The following is a 16,943-nucleotide window of genomic DNA, read 5'->3' on the forward strand; positions in this document are numbered from 1 at the left end:
GGGTGGCAACCCCCTGTAAATCCTTAGGTGTAGGTACACCCAACACTCCTGCTACCTATACATACTTACTTCAAAACTGCTACTGTACCTGAGAGTTAAGAGAATTCTCTGAGATACTGTAAAGCCAAACATTGTATATAATTATACCTAGCTGCACACAAGGTTTTGCACTTACGGGTGATGGACATGTGTGGGGGAGCAGAATTTTTGCCTTGTTCCTTTGCCCCAAGTCATATCCTAAGCACCCACCAGTCATGTTAATATTATAGCACAATTTTCCTCCTCCCTTGTATTTATTTATTTAACTGTGTACTTAATGTTGTTAAATGAGTAAGTGAGCAGGTCCACGGACCATTTTCATCATTACTTAACCAAACCAGTTCAGGACATATCAGACATTATTGCATAAATATGTTGTTGTAACCCATCTGTTCAGCACATATTAATGAAACAGTATTACGTAAATGCCAAACTGCCCTAGCAGTCCTCCTCTAGCCTTTGCATAATTAACACTTTACATTTTTACTCCAGCACACTTCTGATTTCCTCATTCCCTTACCTTATCCACATATGTAACATATTAGTTCACTGCTTCCTTACTATAGACTGCAGAACATGTCTTCACTTTCTACTACTACCTCTCAGGACCTTTATTGTCGGTTTATTAGGTTATCTTGCCAGATTGCTAATCTTACAATGATCAAAACCTTCTCTGTCCACAGCCATCAGTTGACTTGCGATATTTACGATTTCAGATATGATATTGGTTTCTTGTACAACTGTGTCATTTTCTTGTATGACTGTTATTTTTTTTCTTTGTTATAACGTCATGATCTATGTAGCTGTGTTCTGTGTATAGCTGAAATATGTCCTTCAATCAATCTATTTACTCAGTTTTATAAATTACATAAATAAATAGTTATAACCAAAATTATCTTTTCATGTTTAGTTTTATACCATCACTCCCTATACTTCATTCTTTAATACTTCACAGCCCACTTTTCATTTTAAACACACTGTTTCACCCTCAGTCTATGACTACAGTACTACAATGCCTCTCAACTGTCCAGAAGTCTGGAGAATGCCCCAATTTTTACCTCATACTTTTGATCTGCTCCTCATAAAAATGTGTGTTTTTCTGGCAAATTGTCAAGGACTTAAGTAATTAATTAATGCCAAACATTTGAGTTTCAGACTTTATATCCTTCGGAAAGGATGGTAATGCAAAACCTGCTATTCTAGTAACTTTCCAAGCTTAGAAGAGCAATATTTAAAATATGTCCCTGATTTAAGCATTTGCCTCCCCCCCCCATTATTTTTGACTTTGTCCAGAATGTTTGTGCTAAAAGTTTTAGAGGTATTAGTGCTACCAAATTCTATGCTTCCCTCACCCATTGTTCCTGCTGAATCCTACAATGCTGGATCCCTAGTCTTTCACCCAAACTGTCTTATGTTTTGCAATTCAACTCTATTATTTAATCATATAGCAGTATTCAACCACAAAATCATAACATAATATATGCATGCTGACAACAGTTTTAGCTTTGTTCTCGATTATTTTACCCCTACATACTGAGAAGGTTGCTAGCTAAAATAACAGGTTTAGCATTAACATGTATGTTTCTGAAGGTTATTAAGTCTGAAATGCAAATGTCTTCCATTATTAAGTGTAGTCCTTAATGATTTTCCAGAAAACCACAAACTGAATTCTATAACAATCAGACAAAAAGTATAAGGTGTAGTCAAAAAGAGGTAAGAGGAGTGGTACCTGCAAAAATAATGAGGATCAAAGGCCTAAAATCAGGAACAAATTATGAAATTTGTTCTTATAGACTCAGAAAGTTGCAAGAATAACTGGCTTTGCATTAGCATGCAATATTTTTGGAAGGCTATGAAGTTAGAAATTCTAATGCCTTTCATTAGTTAGTGAATTATACAATCCAAGTCATGAGGACAAAAAAAAAAGAAAAAAATCATTCTACACCATGTAATACAGAAAAAAATGTCTGTTGCTCTTATCATTTTAACCTAAGAATGTTAAAGCACACTGATAATTAGAGGGAAAGGAACATAACACAATAAGCAGTAATTTGAATATAAGTGTCAATGATAAGAAAGCATGCTTTTTGGGGAGGAACATAATTGAAGAAGCAGCTCTCAACTTAGAATTGCATGTCACTCTGATAATAAGAGGGTAATGGCACCTTCTCACTTCATATAGAAAAGTCAGAAATAGGAAGTTATTTATGTAGCTCCTTAGCAGACCTAATGCTGACTGCTACCCATTTTCTCTGAAACACCATTGTCCTTGAGTCTTACCTTCCATATTTTATACTAGAGATTGCAGCTGGATTGACTGTGCTACCTTTTACTTGTTAGTCTTTCTCTTTTTATATAAGACATAAGCACTCCTAATGATGGTGAATTATGATAAATGTTCACTGTTACTCATTGACAGATTGAAAAACCTGAGGAGTTGGAGCTGATGCTGCAGAAGGGATAGTATCTTGGATTTGAAGTTCCCTGACTGTGACATAACACTTCTGCATAAGTCAAGTTAAAGGACTTTGTGCCATCAGGAAAAGAACATTTACTGGTTGCATGAGAAAAAGAGACAGGGCTCAGAACTTGTTTTGTTTACATGCCTTAATCCTTGGGATACTAACAATGTGGTTCTGCCACTTGGCAGCTGCATAGTAGTTGTCTGTCAGAATCCTCACATTTTCACAGCTGTAGACCTTTTCAGATGCCCAACAAACATGCAATATCTTTTTGTGTTACCTTGTACATTGCTACAACCACAAAACATGCTTCTTAAAGGGTTGGTCTTATAAAAGGAAAGCTATATATATATATATATATATATATATATATATATATATATACACACACACACACACACACACACACACACACACACACACACACAACACACACACACACACACACACACACACACATACACACACACAAATCAGCAAATATCAAAGCAAACTGGTATGCAGATGAATACACCCTTAAAATAATGTCCAGCCTGCTAAGAAAAGTTAACATAAATGTTAATGAGGAGCCAATCTTACAGTGCAAATCCAAAACCAAAAGGGCCACTATCTTCCTTGCTAACAGTATGTCCTTTCTAAATATTCACCACTGCAGTAATGTCAAGTGTTGTTTTTCCATTATCACTTTAAAATGCTGTTTTTTTCCAATGCTCATAATATGCAAAATAAAATGTACCAGTTCTTCCTTAGTAAAATCTTTTTTTCTGCTCTGCATCTAAATTTATTGTATAATAATTATTAATTACTCTTTGTTCAGAAAGCTGTCTATCTGTAAACTGCAGTATATGATTTCAAGGGATGTTATTATGTGCCCAATGTATGATATTGAAAAATTAATTATCAAGGTGCTGTTTACTGTGATGGATCTGAAGACTTCTTAAGGTTTGTCTGATGAAGTTTTACACATTGTGAAATGAAATCGCTAACCAGTTTTTATTGTTTTACGTATTAAAGTGGTGCTTGCACCTTTTGAGCACTTGTATATAGTCTACAGTCATTCTTCAAGCTGTTTTAACATGTTTATATTTACATTATTTACATTTGCTTTTGTCTGCTTTTCATTCTTTTGCATTTTAACAGATGTACTTTAGATGAAAAGAAAATACATGCATGTCAATCTTATGACTTCACGTTTTTACTGTTATACAGTAGAACTCTTTTGTTTACCTTTGACTATGCTATGATAATGGCAGTCATATGCTCTACTTTACTGTTGTACTGATAAATGTCTTGCTTTAACTGAATGAAAGTTTTAAAACATTTGAGAGTGATTTTTTTCATACATCAGATCCTAACATGCATGCTTAACCATTTTCAAAACACAAGTATATTGTAAAATATGGCATTCTTATACAGATCAGCTGTAGTTTCCTGCTCTTTTGCAATGTTTTCTTAAGCTCAGCTGTTGTATGTAGGAAGACAGTCTCTGTCAGTTCAACTAATTTATTTTCCTTATCCTGTAACTGCTGTTCAAGAGTTTCCTGTAATGTTGCATGGTCTTCCTGATATCTCTTAGTAACCTGTTCTGCTGAATCTAAAACTCCTATGCACGTTTGAAAAAATGTTTGTATAACTTGTCTAAACTTCCTGAACTCATTGTGTCTGTCTTTTAGCAGTTTATTACATTCTTTTGTAACAAGATGTACTGGAGGTTCTGACAGTAACTGATTTGACTGTTGTTGTAACTCTGAAATAAACCTTTCACATGTGGTGACACAACATAACTGTCCAACATCTGAATATAATGTAAGCATATTAACTTTTTCTGGTTCTTTACAATTAAAATTTTTGTCTGTACAATCTAACCTTTGAATAATGGCATGCACTGTATTTTATGACATTGTACACAGAAAGCAGTTTCATATGATTTACACAATAAAAATTTGTCATACCCCACATGGCTTTCTTTGAGATACCAGTCAAATATTGTAATACATTTGCATAATGCCTTACTATCAACTTTTCTAATAAGGTTTTACATTTACTAATGTGCTGTGTATACCAACATTGCAGTTTACTCCTTATTTTATCTGGCTGTTCTGCTACATTAAGAGTAAAGCTTGGCTTACACCTGCTTGAATTCTGTGTAATAGCATCCATACTAAAAATGTGACACAGAAAAAGGTCTTACCAATTAGCAAGAGAACAGGTGATCAGGCTATTGTTGTAGATGGCTGGAAATTTTTCAGAGTCACTTGAGAAGCTGGTGAAACACAGAAGGTGGCAAGATGCTGTGAAAAGTTGTTCACCTTTCTTGGAAAATTTATAGCACTGCAACTTTCCTGCACTGCAGGCTCAATCTGGATTCAGACATCTGAGAAACTTTATTGCTACAAGCTGCATAAACTGGGGCATTTCTGTTTAGGATTTATACATATGTACAAATGTTAGTTACTGCTATTTGACTGAAGTGACTCTCTGCAGGCATCAGCACTCCCTCTGTTTTCGAATGTAGGCTAGGCTCACCATTGAAAAATTAATTATCAAGGTGCTGCTTACTGTGATGGATCCAAAGTCTTCTTAAGACTCTAATGCCTTTTGGGCTGGATTCTGCTGAAAACAAAGTCTAGTTACAATTGCATTTACAGTCTGTTGCCCACAGAAACTTGCAGAATGTACACTGATGCAGCACCAAACTCTGTCACTTTAAAAGCAATAATTAATAAATAACTTTTTATAACAAACCACATTGACTACTGTTGCAGCTTTAGTTGCATTACCACCTTTTACTTCTCATTCAGCATAAATAATAATTTTCCTGTACAAAATACCTCTCCTAACAATATCATTTGCTGTAGTCTTTTTATAGTGTTTTTATATCCTGTTTTTCTCCTTGGTATTCTATTTTGGTCTTTGTATGAAAACATCTGTTTGCTGGTGTTTGCAGAAAAAAATATGTTTTCATCCTGTACAGAAATAATGCTGGTATTGTCTTTTAAGGAAACATCTTGTGCAAATGCTAAATTGATAAAGCATATCCATTCAAACTTCCTTGCTTAACAGTGTCATATGATAGAAACATATACATATTGTTTTCCTGTTGTCCATTCTTTAAGGAAGCAGTTTAGCTTTCTTACTGACAATTGTGAAATGCATATATCCTGTTTTTTACATTTTTGTTAAGTCTGTAAGAGGTCAGCTCTCTTGCTGACAATATAAAATGCATACATTCTTGCTGATTTTGTAGGAAAACATGTCCATTAAGCAAATTCCTTATTTGTTTCAAGCCACAGTAATTTAGTATGGATGTTAATCACATATTACTAAACTCTATTTTTACATTTAAGCAAGCTGTATTTTATTCCTTATTTATTTTGCATATTTGTAACATAATTACTTTCAACCTTTTATTCACTGTTAACTACACTCTAACAGATATAAGCAAGTAGTTTATGTCACATGCAATGGCATTTCATGAGCACCCCACTTGAGCTGTATTAATACCTGCAATCCATATTGTTGGACTTCTCTACTGTTCATTTCTGAGTACCATTCTGGTCGGTTAAATGTACATAAGTTTAGGTGATTTCTCAGTGAGACTCTGCAGTATATGTCTAATTTTCATAAAACACTACACCCACTCAGTGCTATGTGTAAAAGTACAGATACCAGCAACAGAACACACTGCTGGTGGAGAACCATGCTCAGTTAACACTCAGTTTACTGGCTAGCTCTTTGGTCATGATCTTTCATAGATGTGTACAGCTAAATGTTTTCAAAGAAATATTAAATCAGGTATTTACTTCTGGTGTCCCGTTTAGCTTCTCCAACTGTTTTGTAAAGTAGCCACATGAAGTGTTACAGTGCATGACACTTGTTCATATGTTGGGGTTTGTTCCATTTGGAACACTGTAGGCCATTAACATTGGATAGCTCTCTAACTTTGCCCATTAACAGGTTGGTATCATAACTCTAAATGTTGTCTGTCTACAATCAGTTTAAAATGATGTTCCTTTTCTGTGGTTATAAAATGCAAAGCACAGCATTCACAGCTTCACTCCATAAAGTGTGTTTCATCTCCCAAGCTACATTACTTATATTCCAATGGTTGACTACTCATTGTAAGAAGAATCCTGTATAATAAAACTGCTGGATCTGAATACAATGTTATTCAGCAGTTATCAAATGCAATGACTGAGTGCTTTGTGGCATGCAACTTTATCACTCAGTCACCTGAATTTGTTGTATTGCATATTAGTTCCTTATTTCTTCTGTTGAGACTTTTTCAGCATAGCTTTGTTTTCTGAGTAAGATGTGTGTTTTATTATAAAACTGGCAAGTAAACATCTTACCAGTATGAATCTGTACTACAATAGTATTCAAGACACTAAAAAGTAGCAAATAAAAAGTTATTGTTATTTGCTTTATTTATTTTTTAATTGACTATGTAGGGTTGCTTGATAATATGTGGACCTTCTTTATCTATGACCGTGGCTAAATGATTCAGTATATGTTGCATTCAATGGAACTGGTATATACAGTATTGTTCTACTAATGGTATACAGATCTATTTTCATTTAATTATGAAATCGCAAAATTCTAAAAATTACAATGTAGATGCCTTTAACATGTGTGTTATTCTAATAAACAAATCCAAAGTTGAGGAAAAATACACAAATCTGCTGAGGGAGAGACCTAATCATTATGCAATACATAAGATAATTTAATAAATTCTGTACACTGCAGGTAAATGTTTGCATTGTGTTAGAAGTTACTCTTAGTTGTTAAGGGTCAGAGAAGAATGATGAATTACCTTATGAAAGTTGAAGTCTTCTTTTCCTTTAGATAATGAAGAATCATGTCCTCAATGTGTGAGGATCAGTGTCTTTCTTTTGTAATATGAAGCAAAGTTCATGTAAACAGGAAGCCAAATCAAGGTCTTTTCTCAAAGGGAGGTCATGTTTCTGAAAACTTCAACAGTAAGCCTGAACTAGTGGCCCCAAAAAAGAGATGTGAGTCCATCTCTAGATATAAATAACTGAATGAAAAGGGCCAGCAGCCATGCACAATACATTTCTACTTTAGAACAGACAAAAATATCTCATTTCTAAGGCCTGATGTGCTCCAGTAGGTACCTAGAATTATGAGATATACAGTATCTGGCCCTAACAGCATACATTTTCTGAGTGAGATACTATAGTTCTTGCATCAGGTATGGAGGAGTTATTTAAAGTCAGTGTCAGTTACTTTGTACAGAAGCAACTCTTGGCTGTTCAAATTGAATATTTTCTTGGGTGGCGAAAGCCAGGGTACATTTTTGGCTAGGCTTGTATAGGCCCTAGGGCCAATAGCCTAGTACCTACCTATGAACCTATGAACCTATGAATACCTTAGACAAGTTAATAACTGTTGCTCTAGTGGTCAGTCCAGAGTTCATATTCCAGTAGACAGTTTCAGACATGCACCATACGACAGCTGCAGAGCAGAAGCAACATCAAAAGCTTGGCTGATGGTAAGGTCTGATGTGTGCCAGATAGTTCAGATTTTTTTCCTATTATTTTTCCATCTCTATCATCAGGATAATAGGAAAAGAAATGGAAAAATAATTGCTCAATGTTCAATGTCAAATGTTGGTTAAGAGGCCTCATAAGAGGTCATTAGATGCCATTCTCCATTTAATGATTGACCAAATCTTTTCATCTTACCATGCACCAAGCCTGCATTTGAAAATACTGAGGACCTTAGATGTTTTTTTATCAGTTTATTAGAATCTTGATCCATCTTATACACACTATACCTTTGCAGGGCACACTTCTACTCTATTTATTCCATTAGTCATAATTAACTAATACATTGGTATTCCTAGATGATAAGAAATAGTGTTAAAATTCAACAGCCAGTGTTATGTATTACTGTATCTTTTGTATATGTGTAAATCCAAATTAAATCAAGATGCAGAAGAAATTAAAAACATATTGAATTATTAACTTATCTTCATAATCCATTTATATTTTCCCAGATAAATATTTGGTCATGGTTTTCCATACTCTGCCTAACTTAGTCATGTCATCAGTTGAGTATGAGCAAAGGATGGCTGAATATTCAAAAAATAGGATAAATCAAATTTCTAAATAATGGAATTTGAACTAAAGGGCTAACAGACAAAATAGTTCAGTAAATAGTTTTTGAGATGCCATAAGATTTCCTAATGTGTCTGTCAACATGTGCTGACCAATAAAGATCATCAGGAATTAATTCTTCTAAGTCAGTACACTGTCCCTGCTCAAGGAAGAACTCATGATTGTTTTTTTTTTTGGGAAGAAATTAGTACAATCTTTAACAAATACTGGTGAGATCTTAATTCCAAGACTTGCCAGGGGTTGGCATAATGGTTAAGGTGTTTACCTCACAGACACAAAGTACAGGGTTTAATTTTTGGGAAGCTTGACTACACTTAACCCCCCCCCCAGGGTCATTAACCAAGTAATCCCCTCATCATGAATTCCCATTTTCACATTTTCTACATGAGGTTGGGGTGTTGTTTCAATTGTTGTCATCTCTCTCTCTCTATTCAGTGCCACTCCCCTGCCTTCATCATCTGTCACACACTGTAATCTGTTCCCTTTTATCTTTTCTGCAATTGGAACCACTTTGGCTTCTGTCCTTGTGTCCTTATTTCTTCATCTGTCCCACAGTGTGCACCCTTTCACCCATCACAGGCTCTTCATCTCCATCACCTCTAGCTTTTCCAGTTGCCCTGTCTTTACTGCCCAGGTTTCCATATCATGCAGAAGTACTTGTCAAAACACTGTTTTGTATACCTTACTTTTCACCTTCTTTAGCATTCTTCTGTCATATACCACACCTAACAATCTATAACCAGTTGACTGTAGCTCCTCTGATTCTACCTTTGACCTCTACATTCAGACTTTTTTTCTCCTCTTTTGCCCCTCCAAGATACGTGAAGCTGTTAACCTTTTCCACTATTTTCCCTTCAATCTCAATTCTCAGCTTCTTCTGATCTCCACCATTTGCAGCCATTATAACTGTCTTATCTGTACTTACTTTCATTCTGTATGCCTTCAGTTTTACATTCCATTCCTCTATCGTTTGCTGACATTCTTGATCAGAGTTTGCCTGTAATGCCACATCACCTTCATACAGTAACTATGCTGATCTGTCCCCTCTGACCTGTTTGCTAATGTAGTCCATCATCAGTATGAACAGCAGTGAGCTCAGAGCTGAACTCTGGTACACACCCACTCCCATTGGGAACCCCATCTGTGAGACTGAACACTGTCCTTATACATAGCTTGCACTAATTCTATCAATGTTTCTGGGACTTTGAACCACTGTAGAGCTGCAAATATCAGCTTTCTTGGGACCTTGTCATATGCTTTCTACAAGTCTAGGAATGCCCAGTTGGACTCTTTCCTCATTTGTAGCTTCTTCTCAACTATCTGTCTCACAGCAAACATCAGGTCAGTTGTGCTGTATCTTAATTGGAATCTGAACTGCTCATCTTACATCTTAGTTTCTACTGCTCTGTGCATTTGTTTATCAGTCACCCTCTCCAGAACTGTCATGCAGTGTGAGTTTGATGCCTCTGTACTGCCCACAGTTGTGAATGTCCCATTTGTTCTTGAACACGGGCACTAGTATGCTTATTCTCTAGTCATCTGTGATACAATTTTCTCTCCACACTGCTGTGAGTACCCCTAGGAGCCATTTCCCCCTAGCTCACCCATTGTCTTTATTATAGGATCTCTGACCTCATCTGAGCCTGCTGCTTTCCCTGACTTCACTATCCTTAGTGCTGTTCTTACTTCTTCTATAGTCAGCTCCTCCTCTTTTCTCATCATAGGCTGTGTTTGTGGCAGTACAGCTTCTGTGGAGTTTTCTTCACTCAGAAGCTGCTGGAAGTACTCCTTCCATCTACATTTAATGTCCTGTGGACTGATGAACAGGTTGTTGCTGGAATCCCTTATGGAGGGTTTCTGACTATCTTTTTTAGCTTTCTGTCTTTGCCTTGTAACCTGATAGAGTTTTTTTGTGCCATCCACTGACTTACTTTCCAGAAGCTGGTAGAGTGCCTCTGATGCATTGTTCTTTGCCATTGAAATCCTTTTTAGATTCTTTGTTAGCCAAACAGTATTCTTTCCTAGTATATTCCATCCTTTCTATCTTCCACTTTTTCCTTCATGCTTTCTTTCTTTTGGTGACTTTCTGGAACTCTGCATTCCACCACCAGCTTTCCTTATGTACTTTATTTTCATATCTGGTTTGGTCACATATATGTTCTGCAGTCCTCACACATGCTGTTTTGAGGCGCTGCCATTCTTCTTCAACTCCGTCTCTTTCCTCTTCTTCTTGGTGTGCTAGAGTCCTGATAATTCCTTGAACTGTTATGCTTTCTCTACAGTCAACTTGCAGGTCTTCAACCTGGTCTCTGTTAAACCTTAGAACCTTCTCTGACCACTGCTTGAAGCTAATTGTGGATAACCAGTGGTTTATGCTGTGGGGTGACTGTTTCACTGGGGATGACTTTGCAATCCAGTCCCTTTTCTTACTAGTGAGACTATGTGAGTTGCATGTTGGCCACTCTTGTATGTGGTCTTGTGACTGTCTCTTTTTCTGAATAATGTGTTGGCTACTATCAAGCCATTTGCTAGACAGAAGGCAGTCCTCATATCCTGTTCTGTCTGTTCAAATATATGCATTCAGGTCACCCATTATCGATACCAGCTCCTGTTGTCCTTCTTTATCTAGTAGGTCTCACAACTGAATGCACTCTTTTTCTCAGTATCACAACCCTGCTGTGGGGCATAGACTGAAATTTTAAATACTGCCCTATCATTAGGCTGAAGTGTGATTGCAATGATTCTGTCACTAATTCTGATTACATCCCTCACTGACTTCAGAAGCTTCTCCTCCTCCTGAATAGTAGACACTGGATCCCAAGCCAAGTGGCTTTGCTGCACTGCCCTTCCATCTTGTCTCCTGGATATATAGGATGTCCAACTTACTCCTTACCATCACATTGAGTGTAGCAATTCCTAGTTCATGTTTGACAGGTTAATTAGTTTTATGTCCAGCTTTTGCTCAACAGAACTATCTCAGGTAACCCAAGCTGGGCAACTGGATACTGGCTGGCCAGTAGCTTATTGACTCAGGGATGCTTGCTTTTATGGTGAGTGCACACTGGCCAATGGGGCACATTCACCCCACCAATGATTAGCATGGGTCCCTGGCATATGTCAGAGTAGGCCGGGTCCTCAACCACTTATCACTGGCAAATACTCATGCCCATTTGGTGACTTTAGTCAAACATGATCAAATCGTGTAGAGTTATATTTTACACCATCAAGTGGCTAGCCCTGCCATGCTGCACAGTCTGTGATATGTGCTGTCTTAACCTGAGGATGATGTTCACCAAACTAGATGCCCAAAGTGTTTGGTTTATATAATGCTTCCCCTTATAGGGCACCATGTGGAGTTTGTACTGCTGCCCACAGCTCCATGCTTTGCAGAGTTTGAGATAGAAACACTCAGCATGCTTTTTGGAGGTGGGAGGAACCCCACAGAGGCACAATGAACCTAATCCCCTATGAATCTGTAAGACATGTCCATGATGTCCAGTCACTTTCATGACTGCAAATCTTTAATAATGATAGGATAAGGGCCCACTTAATATTTTCAACTAGTATCAGACTGAATGGGATCAGTGGTGATATATGCAACAATTTAACTAAAATATTGCTGTGGTCAGAATTTGCTAATGATGGCTTAACAAATACACCAGTTGCCATCAAAATCACCCTGATAAAGCATCTTATCTGATCTAATGATTTCCCCATTGTAGTTTACGCACCAGTTAGCACTCATCTGTTTATAACTAGTACAAAATGTCCTAACCACGTTTATTGAGGTTTCCAAATGCCATCATGTTGCGTTGATCCTGCAGAGTCTGCACTGGTTACCAGTTAAAAAACATCTAAGTTACAGTCAGTTCTGGTATATTTAGCCCTACATAACCTGGGGCCATCCCATCTTCAAGACCTGATATCCTGGTATAGACTTACTAGAGCTTTGCATCCTGCTTCACAAGTTTCTTTGGTGGCTCCACTTTACAACGTGGAATACACTGGCTGCTGGACACTTAGCTTCCATTGTCTTTATATGTGGAAACTGCTTCCACACTGATTTTGGAAATTCTCTACCCAGCCTTGCTCCAAGGGAGGAATAAAGACTGGTTTATTGGAATTAGCCTTTGGTTGATGTTCATAGACTATTAGATTTTATTTCAACAACATATCAGTACGGATCTTGTACTAAAATGTTTGATATTTATGTTATTTGCTTATAATTTATATATTGTTTTTGTTAACCAGGGTAATATGACCAGGTTGTGCAGTCGCTTTTTTGTGGGGACCCAGGGAGAAAAGCTCCATTTACAAAATGAGCAATTTTATGCAGCAGAGATAAATGTATACCTTAACTCATTCACTCCAACAGAGCTCAGGAAGTTTGCGTTGTAACTTCTAATGGGCAGAGCTTCAGCCTTTTGACAGAATCAAATTATGTCCTCATATTTCAAACAAATGTTCATATCTCTGGAACCATAGGGATTGTGAAAGAAGTAAAAATGACAAATTCTTCAGCACAAACTATTTTTGTAGTAGTAGTATTCTTTAGATTCTAGGTCTTAAACTGAATTTTATAAATCACAGCAAGCACAGTAACTATCACATTTGTAATATTTTGTAAACAACTTACAATATCTCAGCAACCACTTAAGTTTCACATATACTGTCAGCAGCATTTTATTCATCTAGCTAAGAGTTTTCATGTGAGGCATATGAGGCTAAGGATTTCTATATGTGTTACTTGACTGTTGAGATATTTAGAAAAATGTGAAAATTACATCTATATAATTTAATATCACAAAACAGCAATTAATATCTCTTTAACTGCACTAGACAGAGGTCAAATATTAATGCAGTTGAGTTTGCCATTGTCTAAGCTTTAAGATGAAATCTTTTAAAATCTTGTACATAGCATGGTTTTAGAATTATTGATGCAAATATGAACAATCAATATTTGACACCTATAGATGTCAGTAGGAGTTAACTGCAGATGCACCTGGCTATAATGAGTTAAAGTTATAATATGGACGTACAATAACTGAAAGGCATCTATACTAGAGAAAATCTGTAATTAGTAAAATATAGTGTCATTACATATTAATACAAGATAAACTGGCATATATAATGAGGTTTATCAAATTATAATTTTAAATGTATATGTAGGAGAAATAAAAGATATGCAGTATGGGAAATATGAGTAGAAAACAGGGGAGAGGAGGAGGGGATTAACAGTTGAAAGCAGAGAGCCGGTAAAGAAAGGTGAGTAGTCATATTCATATTTGTTAGGTGATACAGAGGAAAAAGAAAGTTGGGGTGAAGTTGAAATAGATTTAGAAGGTAATACGTATGAGTTGGAATTTTACTGGAGGAAAAAGTATTCAGGGAGTAATCAGAGACAGTAGAAGTGTCAGTAAGTGCAAAGGGTTAAATGGCAGTAGGAAATGTACATTGAGAATTTGCTTTGCTGAAGTACATAGGGGTAATATTGGTGTGTAGGGGTTAGAGTAGTCTGGCCTAGAAAAAGTACAATAGTCCTAAGTGCTTTCAAGTGTTGTTTTAACATACTTTTGAATCCAGATATGCTGATTTGTTGTCTGAAAGTGGTAGGGATATATTTTTTATGATTTTGGAGGCATAATTTGAGTAAAAGGATACACCAGAAGAATTGTGAGTTTTAGTTATGATTAATAAAGACTTGACTGTGTTTAACTATTTATTTTTATTTTATTTTTTTCATTACTCTATTTATTTGCAAATTACTTGGCAATAGGCACTTAACTTGAAGCTGAAGAGTATTTAAAGACCATAAGTGCAATCCTCAGAACAGCAATTATTAAAGTTCAATTACATAGAAACAGTTATTAATTCCAAAATATCTGTAGCTTCGAATGTTCTGTCTTTGTCATGATACAGTAATTTAGTTTTGTGTGTGTGTGTGTGTGTGTGTGTGTGTGTGTGTGTGTGTGTGTGTGTGTGTGTGTGTGTGTGTGTGTGTGTGTGTGTGATTATGTAACATGAGTGTGCAGCCTTCCACATCAGGAGGCCCATAAGGGCTTGCCCCTTTCAAAAAACTCTTTTTTATGTGCAAAAGTGGGTTTTGTACTTTGTTGTTATTTTCTGAGGATTGCACTAAATTTTGGGGAATTTTAGTATTTACCAGTATGATGCTCCATCACCCTTTTATGCTTAAGAAATTGAGATAGAAAAAAAGTGAAATATTTGTTCTATAATAATGTTCTTTTTCCCTTGGTATTATGTAGCATTTCAGAATGAACTGCTTATATACAACTATATCTGTGATTCAGACATTTTTGACATATTTTTCAATTCCATTTGAAGTCATTTAAGAAATATATAAGCATTTATTCAAGCCTGGAAGTGTACTACATTTAATACAGAGCATTATTTTGCAGAATATCTGTCTGTCCATTCAAAATTAATATATTCTGATTCATTATATAACATCACCCATACTGCTTTTTAAATAATTAATTTTCAAAAGCCAAACAGAACCATACCAAAAACTGAAAAATTCAGTGAGGTGAAACTACATTTTTCCAGATGCTCAAGGTTTACAATCTCTAGTATTTTTTTGTACAAATATATACCTTTCTGTTATGAAATATGTTCATATCTTAAGAAAATATACAGCAGAAACTTGTTTTATGTTTGTTTCATTTTCTTCTTTTGTAACAGCTTGCAATAATTTATTTTCTCTTTTATTTTGCACTGAACTAAAAATATACACAAGTTACATTATTATGTTTTAGGTTGGTCATGAAGGTCAGCAGAACTAGTCATGAAGTTTGTCAAAACAGGACTCTGCCTACAAAACAGAACTTAAAGAAAACCAAATGCTCATGTCTGAAAACCACTACTTGTTTTGATTTCCAAAGGCAATGACGTTTTTCCAAGCATACTTAATTCTACATATGCTTGCCTTTGTTTGCTTTTGTACCTCATAGTTTCTGTAACTCTCCAGATCAGTTTCCATATGGAAGTTGTTAACATCTCATTGCCAATGTGAGTTAATGTAAACATAAACATAAGGAGCCAAATTTATAAATGGTCTCCACGCTGCATATCACAAGCAGCGCAGAGGCTGTGCAGACCTCACTATTGATTGAAATGCCTTTCACAGACATAAGTGCATTGCTGTTAATATTAACTATTTATTTTTATTTTAATTTATTTATTTATTTATTTTTTTATTTTTACATTTGTTGACTGGGTTAGTCTAACTGGATATATGTCCATTTTCAGTAGAAGTCTGGGGAGAAAAGCTCCAAGCATTAACAGTGACAAGTTTACAATATATCAAAAAAACACTTAAAATCACAGTACAGAGGCAACATTGGTCTAAAGAAAAAAGACACTTAAAATCACAGTACAGAGAGAACATTGGTCAAAAGAAAAATTATACTAAACACAATAATAATATTGAGAAAGATGCAAAGGAGAGAAGAGCCTTTTATAATATCCTCATGCTAAGAAGGAATGTGTAGAGACTAGAATTAGAGGTCTAGGTTAGTGGAATAGAGAAAGAGGTGAGTGCAGGAAGGGGAAAGAGATATCAGTCTGGGTTTGCACATAGACAAATCCAGCGAGTTTTAAGATGTTCTTTAAGATGTTTTTTAAATAGAGAAGTAGAAGCAAGGGTTGATATTTCAGAAGGTAGCTGATTCCAGTTTTTACCTGCTGTGTTTGAGAAAAGTGAGTCACCAGCTTTGCTGTTAGATTTAATCGAAGAAACTAGGAGCTTATTTTTGTATGGTGTAATCATATTAGTGAGGATAGGGGTATTGTTGGGGTGGTGTAGGATCTTTTGGGTGATAAGTAATTGTTGAAAAAGTATATGGTTCTGCAATTCTAGCCATCCCAGTTGTTTGAGGTTGAGGCAGTGGTGAGTTTTATAGGGGGAGCAAGTGATGAATCTTGCTATGCTATTATAACAGGTGGAAAGTTTGGAGAGGTTGTTTTTAGATAGGTTAGTATATATAGCAGAGGCATAGAAAAGGGTAGAAACAAGATGGGTCTGGGCAATAGTTTTTTCTGGCAGAAAGGGGTAAGGAAGGGTTTAATTTTATAGAGGGTCCCAAGTTTTTTATTAACAGACTTTATAGTGGAGTTAATGTGGTCATCATAGTTGAGGCGATTATCAATTGTTACACCTAGTAGGCGGGTTGTGGTATCTGGGGATATGTTGGTAGCATTGTTAGAGGTTATTGAGAAGAATGGATGAGGTGATTTATGAGTTGGAGTAAAAATCAGTAATTTTGTTTTTTTGGGATTTAGG

Source organism: Protopterus annectens, chromosome 10.part0 (genome assembly GCF_019279795.1).
Source record: "Protopterus annectens isolate FY-2018-M chromosome 10.part0, PAN1.0, whole genome shotgun sequence".
NCBI lineage: Eukaryota > Metazoa > Chordata > Ceratodontiformes > Protopteridae > Protopterus > Protopterus annectens.